This window comes from Pteropus vampyrus, unplaced genomic scaffold, assembly GCF_000151845.1.
Source record: "Pteropus vampyrus isolate Shadow unplaced genomic scaffold, Pvam_2.0 Scaffold147, whole genome shotgun sequence".
In the NCBI taxonomy this organism is placed as follows: Eukaryota; Metazoa; Chordata; class Mammalia; order Chiroptera; family Pteropodidae; genus Pteropus; species Pteropus vampyrus.
Genome location: NW_011888928.1, coordinates 2,750,182 through 2,767,130, shown reverse-complemented (window position 1 = coordinate 2,767,130; position 16,949 = coordinate 2,750,182). Strand labels below are relative to the sequence as shown.

General features: G+C 44.5%; 1 long non-coding RNA gene across 1 annotated transcript; it reads left to right on the top strand.

The window, feature by feature from the left end:
* The first annotated feature begins 79 nt into the window (after positions 1 to 79).
* Positions 80 to 15,105, top strand: LOC105298237. Its single transcript, XR_896422.2, has 3 exons — positions 80 to 228; positions 7,827 to 8,017; positions 9,497 to 15,105. It is a non-coding gene; the product is annotated as an uncharacterized LOC105298237 (long non-coding RNA).
* Positions 15,106 to 16,949: the final 1,844 nt, after the last annotated feature.

Genomic DNA, 16,949 nt, shown 5'->3' with positions numbered 1-16,949 from the left:
CGCCCCGCCCCCTGTTCATGCTCCGCCCACCCCAGTGACTCGGCAGCGCGGCCGGCGGCGACTACGCAAGCGCAGGCGGCGGCCGCGCCTCTCAAACGCCCCGCACCCGCCCCTCTCGGAAGCACGTGCGCCGACGTCATTTCCTGTTATTCTCTTCGCTCCGTCCTCCGTCAGTAGTGGGTTTCTTCTGGACCAGTTTTTGGGGCGTGCCCTTTTCCTCTATGTCAGGTGAGTGCATAGATGTTCCTCGCAGTGGCGGAGCCGCCTGCACTTCCTAGAGACCCCCTGTGCATGCTTCCCTACCTGGAGTCGCCAACGCAACGGAATTCGTGGGGTGAGGCCAGGGTAGTGGAATCTTCGCGGCAACGGAGCCCCTCGGAGCGCTTGGCCCGAGTCTCCTCGGCGTTAAAAATCTGGACCGCCTGCAACATCTCCAGGATTTGGGCACCAACACTTACCTCCCAGGGATCTTTCAAGGCCTGCCGAGAAGCGATGCGGTATCGGACAGGGCCAGCGCTATGAATGTGAGACCGGAATTGGAAATGGAAAAGCTTTCATTTTAATGCCCCTGTTGTTTGACTTGAGGCAACTGCAACTGCCTTTACCTTTCTCGGCCTCAGTTTCTTCATCTGTTATGGTGAAGAATTTTAAGAGCGAATCTCGTTTTTTTCTCAGGCATGACGCTTAGAATCTGATGAGAAATGTAGACCCTCTCGACAGAGAAGTGAATATAACACTGAATTTTGCAAAAAGATTTAGGCAGTTCACCTAAGTAGGGGATTTTTAGGGATTTTCCCATTTTTATGATTCTGATGGTTGCTGCAATGGCAGGCAGGGATGGCAGGCACTCCATCACTGGACTGGTGCGGCTGATTTAGCTCAACTCTCCTCACCGTGCCCCAGCTCCGAGTCTGCACTTCCTGCTTTATGAGAAAAGGTGTCTTTCCTCAGTAGAATTGGTTCTGGCACAACCTAGGTTCTGAGTTGTTACCCAAACCCAAACTGAACCCTCCTACCTCCACTCCCTAGTACTTAGTTATCGGCACCTAACCAGATAGGCTACTGAAAATAGTTTAGTATATCCGACTTAACTGCAGCCAGACCTTGGAATGCCTGACCCATGTCTGGGAATGGAATCTACAGGTCTTTGTATAAGATTAAACGTAAAGCATGTCGTGAGCCCTGGGTAAAACTTGTTAAATTCCCTTGTTCATACCAGAGGCTCAATAACTGACAGGGGATGAAAGAATAGCTGTACATTGTAAAGTTCCAACATCAAACTTAATGACGCTAATAATAATGGCTGCCTCTATTGTGCAGCAGCTATGTACATGTTCTCTCATTTAATATTCTGCTGTTTTACACATATACAGATAAGGATGACCGAGACTCCGAGAGATTAGATAACTTGTTGCAGCTCTCCTTATCCTGTGTTACACAGTGCTAGTAAGTGGCGGAATCAGAATTTAATCTCTAAAGCCTGTCCATCCACTGCTGCCCTGTAGAAAAGAATATAAAAGGAAAATACGATGCATTTTTTCTCAAAAATTGCCAAGTCATTTACATCAAAATAAAATACGTTTTTAAATTATATTTTTAAAATATTTCTTAAGATAAAACATATATCCTTGAGGGCAAGGACTGTCTCTAGATCAGTAACGAATTTCCAGAGCTTAATAACAGTTCTTGGACGTTCATAAGTGATAAATACAATTTTGGTGAATTCTTCATTTTACCTTATTTTTACCTATTATGGCTTTAAATACTAAAAACCAAAAAGTTTTTTAAAGTGCTTCATGTAAGCGTATGTCTATCATAAAGTTAGACATTTTCTCAGAACGTGGCTCATTACTTGGGGAGTATTTGAAAGGCAAAACCCTCTTGGAAGGCCAGTAGGTGGCACCGGTTCACCAGGGAGGGGAATTCAGGAAGCCAGTCCAGGTTTGGGGACTAGGGAGAGAGTTTGGTTTTGGACACAAGCAGTTTGAGGTACAGATGAAAGCAGGAATCAGGTCACAAAGGGTCTCAAGGGCTGTGTCATGGAGTTTATTCTGAGAACCGTGAGGGCCGTAGAAGAGAAATGACTTTTATTTTAGAAAGATTACTCTGGTTTTAGCCTGGATGGCACTATGATCCAGGCCTGAGATGATACAGGGATCAATGAGCAGGTGGCCGCAGGAATGGAGAGCAAGTAAAGAGATTGAAAGTTGTGTAGATCAGGCTTTGGTGAAAGATTGAATGTTAACAAGAAGGGCAGTAAGACAATTCGCTTTGTAATTTGAGCAACTGAATTGTTGCCTATTTTTAATGTAACTCTGTTGAATCCAGCTGGCACGGAAAAGATGAAGAACAACATTTAAATGGAAGATAATAGTAAAAGCTAGTACTTTTATAGCTCTTACTATGTGTCAGAAAACTCATTCTAATCCTCATAACAGTCCTAAGGATTAACATTATTATCTTCATTTTCCAGATGAGTAAACCAAAGTAAAGAGAAGTAAAGCAACTTGCCTAAGGTCACACAACTGATAACTGGTGGAGTGAGAATTAGAACGAAGGCAGTCTGGTTAGAGTCTGTGCTCCCACTATGTCCTTATGATGAGATGCCTCTAAGTGACAAGCTCAGTTTGGACACATTGAACTTGAGAGTTGTCGGGTAGCCGTGTGGAGGTATCCATGGGACAGGAAGATCTGTGAGTCTGAAGCACAAATGAGAGATGTGGACTGGAAATAGAGATTGTGGAGTCATGCAGGTGACCATTGAAGCCACAGGAGAGAGTGAGGGCCCCCAAGGAAAGGGTGAGAAATAATAGGAGAAAAGAAACAAGGAGAACCCTGGAGGCAAGCACAAGCATTCCAGCTATGGGAAGGATGTAGTCCCTTCTGCAAATTAATAAGTTGGTGTCTGGTTTATAGATCATCAGTATCAAGTCTACCTCCTTGACTTTGACAGCCCTGGGTACCCTGACACAGTAGGGTTCTTGGACCCACAACTGGAAGGACGTACCCTGCGTGATGGTGACCCTTCTCACTCTTCCCTGCGATTCCAATTGGTGGCCTGTTGGCCTCCCTGAACATTTGTTTCTTGCCTCTCACCGCAACCGAAGAGCCTGTAGCTTCTCCGTCTACCACTTGCTAACTTTATCAGCCCCGGGCCCCTTCTCATCTCTAGGACTCCAGAAACACGTCACTTGGGACTTCATCAAGTACCTTTTATTTTTTTTTAACCTTTAACTCGTACATTTCTTGTGTCTTCAGCTAGATTCTAAGCTGCTGCAAAAAGTGTCTGTTACATTTTCCCTCCGACTTTCCCTCCCTCAGCCCCTGCCCCCCGGTGTAAGTTAACTGCCCCTATGTTGTGTGCTCCCAAGTGTGCTTCACACTTACTCCATGATAGCAGGGGCTGCATCTTGTGTCCCCGGTACCTGGCAGAGTCTGCCACTGTATGTATTGAATGAGTGAATGAGTCCATCAGTAAATCGATTGATCATCCAAGCAAATTATTACAGTTGCCCAGTGGCTTTTTTTAATTTTTAAAATTTTTAAAATTCTTTAATGTAACCACATATTTGACCCCTTTTACCCCATCTGCCTCCTTCCTCTCCCCTTCCCCAACCCATTGCCTTTTTAGAACCATAACTGGGGACTGTTGGCTCCTTTGACAGTTGATTTGAGCAGCAGAGCCTTTCACAACAGTCTTGTTTTTGGGTGAATTGGTGGTAGTTGGGGAAGAGATTAACTGCACTTTCCAGGTGTTCTCTTCATAGCCCCAAAGCTATTATAGTCTGTTGTTTGATAGTTGCTTTCCTGAAATGTTGGATAACAGAAGAGGGAATGAATGAGGACTTTGGGATGCCTAGATAAATGACCTGGCCATATCCCTCTGCGCTAGTTTGAGTCAAGTCTGCAGCAACTTGAGTCCCAGGACTCAATCCTGAGCTCCAAGAAATGGGAGGCTTTTCCCGGTAGCCACTGATGACCTGCAGAGGGAGCCCTAGGATCGCAGATTCTCTCCTTAGTTGTGGTAAAGCCCTTTATGGTGGGTTTTCAAAACTTGAAGACCCCAGGGTTAGCGAATCACTTGCCTTCTCTCTCAAATTTTCATTTATTTGAACTTTGTAATTTAAACTGTATGATGACATAGGAAAGGTGTTAAGGCCAAAAAATAGAATCAAGCTGTAAAGCTACAAGAGAAAAGAATCTAAATGGTGAGGACTAGAAGGGAGTATTGAGCAGGGCTTCTGGGATGCCAGTAACATTCTGTTTCTTGATGTGATGTTGCTCGAATTCTGAGCGTGGTCTGACACGACATGGCCCCCTTCTGAACTCATTCTCCTTCCGGCTTCTGTGGCCCCTGCACCAGGAACATCCTCTCGGCTTTCCCTTTTCAGTCTCCTCCTCAGACATCTCTTCTTTTCATCTGGTGGTCCTCAGAGGCCTCGCCTCACGACTGTCCTCATCTCACCTGCACTTCCTGGATGGTCCTGTGTCAGAGAACAGAGAAATCTACTCTGACTTGATTGGAAAAGGAATTTACTGGCAGGATATCAGAAAGCCGCTTCAACAGAAGGGAACACCCAACAACCAGGCCTTATTATACTGGGGACCAGAGCCTTTCCCAGGTGGCAGGAATTCACAGGCAGCCTCTGGAGCATTGCCCTCAGAGTGATTCAGTTCCTCTATAAACGTGTTCCTTTATATGAGGTTCAGGTTCCCAGGAGAGAGGCTCTGGTTGGCCCCTGTGGCAGAGTCTGATTTTATGCGCCAACTCTCAGCTACTCAGAGGCGCAAAAACAGCGCAACCTCTCTTGAAGCTGATCTCGTCTTGCTCTCAAACTTCTCCCAATTTTAGGGAGTATTTCAGTATCTTCTGGTTTACAGCACTCTGTTCTGCATGAATATTCAATATTTCAAGGTTTTCTCCACTCCCCCTTCTCCCTCCATTCTCTCTGAGGGCTGGTGGAAGAGTTTTGTGGTTCCCTTGCTGTTCCCTACACTTTGCTGGTCTTTGCTGCCATGTGGCTGCTTAAGACTTGTCCTCAGGTACTATGGACTCTGGTGGAACCCACCTGATTTAATTCCCGAGCAGAAACATGAAATTACTTAGCATCGTAAAAATCACCAGTGTTTCTTGTCATGAGGTCTTCGTGGGCCACGGTCCTTACAGCTTGTTTCCTGGCCTTTCCTTGTCCATCAGTCCACTGAGCACATCCACAGAAGTGCACCCTTCCAGATCACGTACGGGCACACAGGTCAAGGGGAATGGAGCCGCTGTTGTCCATCCCGTCAGCTCCTGGGGCTGCTCTTACAGCTTAAGTGCCAACTCGGTGCTGTGGCACGGCTGGCATGGGGCTCTCCCTCGGCTCTGCTCAGGGAATGAGCACCACTGTCCCCCAAGCCTGTCTAGGTGCTTTTCAGCCCCACACAGGGGATTTGACCTTAGAGGAGGAGGGACCAGGACACCAGCATCTGAATTCTTGTCCTGCCTTTTCTCCTGGGCAGGCCCAGAAGGCCTTTGTCCCTTCCTGCAGCATGGGAACCTCTCTCTTATCTTACTGTGTGTCATCTCTTCTCTGACTCATAGAAAAGCTCTGTACTCTCATTCCCCAGTTATACTCTTGATTTGCAAAGAGAAGGGTTTGGAAATTAGGAAACCTTTTTTTTTTTTCCTTAACGAAGCCAGATTTAAGACTTCTCTCACTGTGGACTCAAGAAAACCAGATTTCAAACTCAGAGCTGAGTGATGGATCCCTGAGCACCAAAGGCCAATTATTAAATGGCCGGGGAGCTGCAGGCTGACTAGGAATTAAAAATTATCAGCAACAAAATACATTGGTTTTGATCTCAAAAAGTGTTCTTTAGCTTGACAGATGCGCCCACCTCTTGGATGGTGGGGCACTTTGAGTGTCTCACCGAGACCACATTAAATGGGTAGGGTACTTCTCCAAAGGAAAAATTGTCTTGCTGTTACCCAAAGGAGTGAGGGAAGGGCAGGCAGAAACAGTGAATGTCTTCCACAGCTTTGGTGATATCTGCTTGCTGTTGACACAGCCGGATCTTCAGCCTATGTGCCTTCTCACCACCCCTCTGTGTCCCTTATCCTAGTGGTCATCTCCACGGGGATGTCCCAGAGACACCTGGTGAAATGCAATATGTACAGAATTGAATGGGTTATCTTCCCCTCTAAGCCTAGTCTTCTGGCCTTTCCTGGTCCCTTTCAGTATAATGAAATCAAATGGAATTTGATTCACCACTTCCCATCCATCTGCTTCCTGGGTTATTTAATTCCCCCCACCCCGACACTTCCAAAGTGTCGTTAATGTGTTAATTTATTTTTATAATAAAAAAAAATTTATTTTAACAAAAAATTACCTCTGTAGAAATTTGGGAAATATAAAGAAGAAAATTGTATGTCCTTCAGCCCTCTCACGTGGCGATGACCACTGTCAGCATCGTGCCATGATGTTGCAGAGTACCTGGGAGCCAACCTGGCTCTGTTAGAAGTCCTGCTTCCCCACACCCACTCCTCTGTGATGCCTTGGACACTCTGCCCAAGCCCCTGTGCCTCTCTTTACTCCTCTGAAAAGTGGAGTAATGATACTCCCCATCTCAGCGGGCTTGGAGAGAACTGAGTGAGTAATGTGATAGGATGCTGCATGGCTCGTAGTAAGCATCCAATAAATGTTAGCTGCTATTATTATTATTTTATTGTTTTAATGTATACAGTTTAATTGCTGATAAACTATATACAGTTTTATATTCTGATTTTTTCATTAACTATTATAAGCATTTTTCATGTCACAAAATAGTACTCAAAAACATGATTTTAATGACTGCATAATAATCCATCATTTAAATATATCCATAATTTCTTCTGTAGTTAACCATTTCTTTATTATTTTTGGACAGTTGGGGGGTGTGTGTGTGCTATAATAAAGAACTCTGAGCTGAAAATCCTTGTTTGTGTGTATATATACATATAAAAATGTATGTGTGTGTGCGTATTAATATACATCTGACCATGGGTCTAATTTATTTCTTAGAATAGAATTTTACACCTGCAACCCCTGGGTGAGAAAATATGAACTATTTTAAGTCTCCAGTAATGCACCAATAAATTGCATAAAAGAAGGGTTATCAACCATTCACACACTCAGGGCCCACACTGCCATACCCCCTCCGGCAGTGACATGAGCTTAAGTCTACCTGTTGTTGCTGCCATTCCTTTACTAGGTCACTTTTACCACATTTCACTGGGATGGTAGATGATCCCGAGCTTAAGATGCTTCTGCATTTGTTGCTTTTTTATAATGTTAATAGATTAACCGAGCAGTCTCATAAACCCTGGACAGACATAACAACTTGCTTCCTGCCAGGTCCATTTCCTGTGGGTGGAAGTATAACCCATAGGGCTGGTAGTACTTTAGGTTTCCTTGTTTCCCTGTTCTCCCTGCCTGAAAATGTTTCGCATTGTGGTATATCTTTCTGGTGACAGCACAGGTCCCAAAGTTCAGTAATAAGTTCTAAGAGAACCTGGCTCAGGTAAGGTGTGAACTTAGATGGACTCGCCCATTATCTGAACTGTGTGTGTGGCCTTCTCAACATATGTTGCCAAATTTCAAATTCAGATTTCCATTCAACGTACTCTCACTTGTACTCTACCGGTGTTATTCTAACTCCACAGAAAGAGCTAGAACTTAATTTTGTTAAAATTAACTAATGTCTTTCCGAGTCCTTTATTATTTTACAGAATGCATCCACATATATGATTGCTTTGATTTTTAAAACAACTCTGGGAGTTTGGTATGTTTATCTCCATCTTACAGATGAGGCCCAGAGAGGTGAAGCTTCTTGAGCTGAGAAGCGACAAAGCCGATCTCAAGTCCCCGGTCTTCGCAAAGCACGACGTCTTTGGCAAAAGGGAGCTGGAAAGATGAAAATTACTTTGGGAAGATGGATACCAGCTTTGGTTGAAGGAATAAGAGCTGAAGAGGAGCTGAAGGATGAGAAGCCACAGGTAGGAGTGCTTGAGCCGGGCAAGCATGTCAGGCCCGTGGCTGTACGAGCCTGTGGCTGGACCTGCTCCCATAACTTTGGAGGACGCACGGGAGAGGTCAATGGGACTCCAGAGACATGGGCTCCTTCTTACTCTCTCCAGGGCCACCACTTCCTGCTGGTGGGCCCTTGGGCAAGTCACTGCACTCTGAGTCTCAGCTTCCCCATTTGCAAGATGGAAATAATTACCCCTCTCTGCCAACTTAGAATAATTGCTTTAAGGATCTGGTGAGGTGGCGCATATGCCTGCTGCCTCGGGGACTTTAAAGTGTGAGCATGAGGAGCCCCTAAAGCTGGGTTTACTCCTGGAAAAGGTAGATAGGATGCCAGTGAGGGGGCCTCTCTTTTTCTGCTTTTTTCCTTTTCTACTTCTTATTTTTATCTTTATTATTTTACAGTGTTCTTGTTGTAAAATGATGCAAGTGATGCTGAAATATTTAAGGTAGAAATAGAAAATTCCATGTGCTCCCCTGTGCAGCTCTTCATCCTGCTGAGTGGTTTAGTACACCTCCTTCCAGCTTTTAAAAATATATATACATACAGATTTATATGTACGTATTTTTTCATTATATATACACATGCACTTGTTCATACAGTTTTGTTCTTTAAATTTTACAAAAATGTCCTCTACACTGTTCTGTACCTTGCTTTTTCTTTTTAACAATTTTATCTTGACGACCTCTCTACATCAGAGCTCTTGAATTCTTTTCTGTGTCTGGGAATTTTGCAGATATATCTAATTTCCTGCCACTGTCATTTGGATCATTACCAATTTTTTAAAATATTGCCAGTGGTGCTGTGTGAAAATGCTTGTCAAACGAGTTTGTACTCTTGTAAATATATTTTGAGGTGAAGTTGCTGGTGACACAAATTTTAACATTTGACATGTCAAACTGCCAGATTCCACACCCACCAGTGGTGTTGGGAGTGCCCATCTGCTTGCAGTGGTTCTCAGCCAGGGATGATCTTGCACTCACCCTTCAAGGGACATTAACAATGCTTTTTGGTTGTCACAGCCTGAGAGGTGGTGATGAAGATGCTACTGGTATCTAGTGGGTAGAGACCAACGATTCTGCTAAACATCCTTCAGTAGGCAGGACAGTTCCCCACAACAAAGGATTGCGTGGGTCGTGCTGAGGTTGACAGACCCGGGACCACACCCTCACCAGTGCTGGATATAGACATTCTTTTTTAATCTCGCCAATCTGGTAGTTAGAAAAAGGGTACCTTATTTTCCCTTGTACCTCTTCAGCAGAATGAAGTTATTTTTACTTCTTACTTTATATATTATTTAAATTTGTTATAATGAATATGTATTACTCTTATATTTTTTTGAAAAGCCATTAAAGATTTTGAAAAATCTATACCTCTTTGATTATTACTATGCAGTCTGTTCTTAAGATTTAATCATGTAAGTGCCTGCTTGTTTTTTCCTGAAAAGGTGTAGAAAGAAGTCTTTAATACGGGCTTTGAGAAGTTGTCAATACTTCAGTTTCAAGTCTCCCATCCTCTGGCCTTCAGAATTTCTCTATTGCTCTTTCAAAGCACCTTCTCCCAGTGGACACCCACACCTGAAGCCACCTCTGAGAATCATCTTAGCCCAGAGATACCCCTCACCACAGACCAGGGCTCCAGAACAAGTGTATCCTGTGCTGACCCAGAACACCCACTGTGGACTCGTCTGCCCAGACGCCAGAAGAAAAGCCTCATGCTTATTTCTCAGCTGTGAAACCTGAGATCCATGCACCCCGTGAATTTCCCAGGCCTTCACAGCCAAGCCAAGCCCAGCCCCTGGGGCTTCTGCGAAGCCTGGAGCTGCCGGCAGAGGCCCTGGCACCACACGAATATGTTCACATTCCCTCCACTAGGTCCTGCCAAGTGGGAAAGGAGTGGAGCCCAGTCCTAACCCCTGCCCAACATGGTGAGGACTCCTGGAGGAAGTGTCCGTGGAGGACTTGTCGGTAATACCTGGATACTCCCAAGAAAATGTCCCACGTGGCAGAAGTGGCATAGACTCGCCTGCAGCCTTTGCAGATCGCCCAACAGCAGACTCTCAGAGTGGGCAGACAGCTGGTGCCAGGAATAGGAATTCTGCCAGCAGTTCTGTGCATTTGATCTGCAGCCTGCCATGGTTTTCCAGTAAGTAAAGGCACGTGTGGAGGCTGCCTGGTCTAATGGCTCTCTGCACTCTCTGGAATCTACACAAATTGTGTCAGTGCAATGGAGTGTACATCTATGAGGCCATGAGTGCCCGAGACACCTCTGCATTGCTGACTCAGAGAGAAAGCAGTAAGGGGTTCACAGTGGAAAGGGGAGCAGTGATGGAAGGGAAAGAACACCCATCCGTACGCCAGAGCCTGGGTTCTCCTCCCACCTTGCCGTGCACCCCGGGACAGATCAGTCGCTCTCCTTTGGGCCTCAGCTTCCTTGCTAACTGCTTATTGGCAGCATTCATTCTGTTCTCAATTTGCAATTTTCTCAAAAACATTGCCAATTAGATAAAGATGACTAAAATGAATTAGAGATTTAAAATAGAGTTTAAAAACAGTCCACTTCCAGTTGGTTAGTTTTTCTTACTTGAAAGTAATAGATGCTCAGAACAGAAAAAAAAAAAAAAAAAAGTCGTAAGAAAGAGCAAAGCAAAAAGTAGTTCATAGAAAACACCCGTAAATCAATCCACTCAGATACCATGCTGTTGGCGTCTCATTGGGAGCTATACAGATAAAAAGTTCTTGGATCAGTGGGTGGGCTTTGGGGGAAGAGAGACCTTGAATGCCTGAATAAACCCCCTTTTGTGGGCCATTTAGGATTTTTTAGTTATCTTACCTTTACAAAGAATTCCGTGCAGATACAAGCTGGATGAAAAAGAGTAAGAACTTTATGAGAAAACAAAAACACAATTTGAACACTTGCCAAAAATGAATGAAAGGGCACAAAAGACGGCCAAATTATCTACAGTGCACAAAAATTACCAGTGAGAGACAAGGGGTTAATGTTCATTTTCAGCCATTTACATTTAAGTAAACATTTACTGGGCAAATGCTATAATACGTCAGACCCTGTGCCAGGTGCTATGGATTCCAACAGGTAGCCCAGCCACTGACCTCATTGAGCTTTCAAACAAGTGGAGACCAACACAAATTATTTCACGCACAAACAGTAGTTTGTTGAACCAGGCTGCTTTTGTGACTGACTGGCATAGTAGAACTCTGAATTATCTCACTCGCTGTGCTCTTCTCATTCTTTGACCCAGCCTCCCTGCCTTTTGAGTGACCTGCACGTTTCAGCCTTGAGTTGAGGTCTCTTTCCAGCTTACATCCAATCCAGAGGTTGCCTCCAGGTGCTCCTGAATCAAGGCCATTCAAGTTCCGCTTGTTCTTTTCAGGGAACAGGAAGCTTACTACCCTCAACGCGACTTCTCCCTGCTTGTTTGAAACTTTTCCTTATATCAAACTGCAACCTTCCCCCACCCCATGACATCCTCTGCTTGGTCCCAGAACCTCACAAAACAAGTCTGTCGTCTTTTCTAACCTGCATATCCGAAGTGCACCTGATCCCATGGTCCGGTCCTCGAGTCAGTACCCAGCGTCTGTGATGTCCTTTTCTGGCAGGAAGGGCCTGCAAGCCGCCTGTTGATTCATCAAACTGTGTGCATGCCCAGAGCTTCCAGCAGAGTGTCCCTGAACAGATGGCCACGGCACGGGGGCAGCAAGGCCCAGACGTCTGAGGACAGACTATGCTGGTGACACTTGAAAGGTTCCGCAGTTCGAAGAGATGAGTGGGGCTGGGAGAGAAGATGTGCCAGCTCTGACTGGAGGACCTAGTCTGCTGCACACCCCAGAAAGAGCCTGCGTACATTAGATCAGCACCTCTCACACCGAGATGTGTGCTAATCTCCGGGGGTCTGGTCTAGTTAAACTATGGATTCCGATTTAGCAGATCTAGGGTAGGGCCTGAGATTCTACATTTCTTACCAGTTCCTAGGGATGTGCTGATACTTCACACCATACTTTGAGTAACAAAGCCCTAGGACAGTGGTATCGCAACCCCTTTGGGGTGCTCTAAAAATATAGAAAATTTGGCTCACCCAAACCTACTGATTCAGAATCTTCTGGTCCATTCATTCAGTAGGTCTCCACTCAGACTGCACATTGGAATCACTTGAAGAGTTGGGGTTTTTTGTTTTGTTTGTTTTTTTCTTTTTGATGCTAATTTCCAGGGTAGAGGCTCACTCATTGATCTTTCTTTCTTTTCTGCCTCTTTCTTTTTCTCTTTTTTTCTTCCTCCCTCCCTCCCCTCCTTCTCTCTCCCTTTCTCTCTCTCTGCTTTAGTTTGAAAAGCTCCCACAGGTGACTCTGATGGACAGTCCAGTTTGGTGTCCCAGCAGAGGTTGTGGTTCCCAGCCCTGGCTGCACAACAGAGTCACCTGGCAGTTTTATAAAATGTTGGGCCCCTCCTTCAGACCAATTTAATCAGAATTCCTAGGGGTCGGGGCCAAGAGATTAGCATTTCACAGAGCTCCCCAGATGATTATAAAGTGTAGTGGCTGATGTCAAATCATCTGGGATTCTCAATGAAGTACAGATTAGCACTCTCCACCCTGAACATTCAGATTCAAGGCCTGGGCCGAGGTCCAGGAACCTATCAGTGTAACAAGTGTCGCAGCTAATCGATCTGGAAACACTGAGGTAGCAGAAAGGTCCCTGGACTGGAGGCAGAAAGACAGTGCTGGCTGTGTGACTCCTCACAGCTTACTTAGCCTCTCTGAGATTCGTTTCTTCATCCGTAAAATGGAGATGATAGCTGCATGAGCTAGAGATGGGTCACCATCCCCCAGAATCCTGTGTGCCGGTTCCATAGGATAGAGTTGTTGGAAAGTGGCTGCCACAGGCCAGGGACTATATTTCCCAGCTCCGCTTTGCTCTCAGGTGGGGCAGCCACAGGACTAAGTTCTGGCCAATGGACCGTGGGCAGAGTTAGGAGTGATCACATGGTCCTCTGCTCGCTCTTCGCAATCTGTGCATTGGATATCAATGGCCACTGGATATCAGTGCCCATTGGTTATCAGTGCCTGGGTGATCTTGGAAGCCACATGGGAAGTTGAAAGAACGCCCTGCTCCTCGCATGCTGCTAATTGGACTTTATGTGATTAAAGTCCAATTGCTAATTGGACTTGACGTGATTAAAAAATAAGCTTCTGTGTAAAGCTGCTCGATTGGGCAGTTTATCTGTTACAGTAGCTAGTGCTGTATTAACTAACATACTCCCTCCGTGATTGTGGCAAAAGTTAAGTATTCTAAAGCAGAGGCTGCAGACTGACAATAGCAGGGTTTAGATCCCATCCACAAACTCACAAATAGGTTTTGTTACACTTGCACTAGTGTTCTATTTTGTTAAGAAATTTATCAACAGATTTTAAAATGAGCAATTTCACAGCAAACATCCAGATTCCCACGTTCCTAAAAACCCGGAATAGCTTATTGGCTATACCCAGGAGCAGCTGAAAAGAACAAGTGTTCTATTCGTTAGCCTCCGCCACACCCTGTCGACTCGTACCTGGTCGACCTCACATTTACGGCATTTCTGGCATTTCTCTGGTCTCCGTAGCTTCCTGAGTCCGCCGGCCCTGATATAATAGATGTGGAAGTTAGATTCATTCACTGTTAGGGCTTTTCACAGTAATTCCTTCAGGCAACTTCTAACTCGGAACGATTCATATGCCCCAAACTTGGAAGCAGAATCCGTCAAGTGATCCTTACACTCTGAAGGGTGTCAGCCATGTCCACCCCACCCACGTCTGTGACCATTTCAGCATCTTCTGTGTGGAGACAGTGGTATGAGGAGAAGAGAGCTCAGGTGTGTCTGGGGCTCAGATACCAACCCCAGCTCTGCTGCTTCCTAGCTTCCTGGTTCGATTTCGAGTAACATTTTGTGTTTTCTGAGCCTCAGTTTACGCATCTGTCAGGTGTGGACATTAGTACCCTTCTCATGGGATTTCTGTAAAGGGTCTGGCTAAAGGACAGTCAGGCTATATGAATTCCTTCCCTTTCTCCTGTTGTTCAAGGACCAGGGCCAGCTTGCCCCCAATAGTATAAGGTAGAAATCAAACAGTATATTTTTTCAAAAACAACTCTGAATTCTTTTTAACAGATATAAATAATGCACTTCCATCATAGGTGTAGAAGTCCACTCAGGCTGCCGTAACAAAATATCGCAAATTGGGTGGCTTAAAGAACGGAAATGTAGTTTCTCACAACTCTAGAAGTGGGAAGTCCAAGATGAAGATCTCACCAGAGTTGGTTTCTGGTGAGACTTCTCACTGGCAGATGCCACCTTCTCACTATGTCCTCACATGGCCTTTCCTTGGTGCTTACTTGAGCAAAGATCTTGGTGTCTGATCCTCTGATAAAGACACCATTTTGGGGGGATTTGGGCCCGACCCTTATGACCAAATTTAACCTTAATGACCCCCTTAAAGGCCCTGTATCCAAATACTGTCACATTGAGGTTTAGGACTTAAACATATGGATTTTTGTGGGGATACAATTCAGTCCACAACAGTAGGAAAACCAGAAAATTTAATTTTAAAAAGTCACTTATGATCTCCTTGCTCCAGTCTAACCACATAAGTACTTTTATTGACAATCTGTCTGTAATTTATATATTTAAAAAAATTGAACTGTACATACTTTTCTGGTAACCTGCTTGCTTTTTTTTTTTTACATTTTAAAGATTATAATAACCTCAGCTAAATAGGATTTTTAGAGTAATATATAATTTTAATCTTTTTATATAATTGTAATCTGTTTTTAATTGTAATCTTTTCATTGTAACTTTTCTCATTTAGTGGATATAAATTGTTTCATGGATTTACTCTTATTTACCTAATACCCTATTGTCTGGACACTTAGATTTCTATTTCTATGGACTTGGGCATTTGTCAGCTCTTGACTTTGGGCTAATAATAGCTTCATCCACCTGAGCATCAGTTTTCTCATTCGTGTTACCAGGTTAATAACAATATCACCTCAATTAAAAGAATGACTGTAAGCGCTTGGCACAGTATCTGGTACATGGAAACCCCCATAGCTGTTATTGTATTATAGTGCCAGTTATAATCAGCCAGTAGTGGATCCAAGTGAAATATTTCCCTAAGACTCGTATCTCACTGTGTCAACTTCACATTCAATGATAACCTTTTGGTAGCTGAGTCCATCCCTACTTTGCCGTGGAGGAAGAGCAGGAATAATTCCATCACTGGCAAGGAACGCCAACACCTAGTGTGAATTAATACATTGGAATGTTGGTATATGTACTTCAGGCCTTTTCAGATTTCCAGCACCCAAACTGGATGCTACATCCCTGATTAAAACTCTCCAGTGACTCCCCAGTGCCCTCAGCATATGATGACACCTGAAGGTGGCTTAACAGGCCTGGTATGACCACTCAGCCTCACGTCTTCTGCCTCCAGCCAGATTCCTCAAATACACCACTCTCGCACTCACCTCTGGGCCTTTGCACCTGCTCCTCTCTGCCTGGAGCACACATCCCTTTCCCCATCTTCTCTTCAGGGTCTAGCTAATTTCTCCTCATCCTTAAAGTCTCTACTTAGAGGTCTCTGAGCAGACGTTTACAGTGCCCTATCTGTGTCCCCCACTTTCACCATTTCACTGCACACTGGCTGACCACCAGCTGACAGCACCCACATTTATTGCCTGTGGTCACTGGAACCCACTCTACCAACTGCAGGGCAGGCCAGAGTGCTGGAGAATTAATTCTCTCCCAGGAGCAACCCTAGAGCAATGACCGACATGACAGGGTATATAAATACCCCAGCTCTCTTCCTCCTCAGGTGGGATAATGCCCAGGTGCTTTACACCTGCCTCAGTTTCCCCATGGGGATAAACTCCAGTCATCCTCAGCACTAACTTGCTTGACAACACACCTTCCTTGACTCCCTTTCCTGTCTCATTTCCCAGGTTTCCTTCACCTCCCAAAGTAACTGCTTGTCCTTGAATTCTTGTCTCAGGGTCCGCTTCAGAGAAACCCAAACCAAGAGCCTCCCCTGTCATATCCTGCACCCGGGGAGGCAGGGCAAGCTCGACGTTCCTTCTCACCTCTGCCACAACCCGTCCTCACCTCAGTCACAGCACTCATCACACCATGCTGTAATTGCCCAGGTCCCCACAGAAACAATCTGCTGGGAAAGAAATTAAAATGGCTCTTAAACATTTGAAAAGATGGTCAATTTCATTCATAATTAATGAAATTCAAATAAAGAATGCCAGTTGATAAATGCAGATGTAAAGATAAAATTAGAGAATCATTTAACAACCTCTGACAATTGATTCAAACAAGGACCATCAATAGACTAGGAACTGGATACCCACAAGGTTCTGGCGGGAAGAGGAGAAATGGACATTTAACATGGAGAGATGTGGTCACCACCTTAACCTAGTAATCAGACTCAGTATCATTAATAGTGGGACAGTAAAACATTATGGACGTCCTGATGAGGCAGAATGAAGCACACAGCACCACCTATGAAGTATTAAATTCTTGCCCCCAAAATGTTTAACCTGAATCTAATCAAATCTTTTAGATTTAAGTACTAGTTTATAGGAAATACAGGGGAGAGTATGACAAGTTAAATGATACCTAGATAACCAATCAGATCCCAAAGTGGAACATTGTCCAAGACAACTGGCCCAGTCTCTTCATGAGTCAATGTCATGGGAAAAAATAAAGAGTGAGGACTATTCTAGATTAAAAGAGACTTAAGATGTAGCAACAGAATTTATTGCATGATCCTTGATTGAATCTTTTTGAAAAGAGCTGTGAAGACATTTCTGGTTCAACTGGAGAAATTTGAATATGAACTAGATATTAAGGCC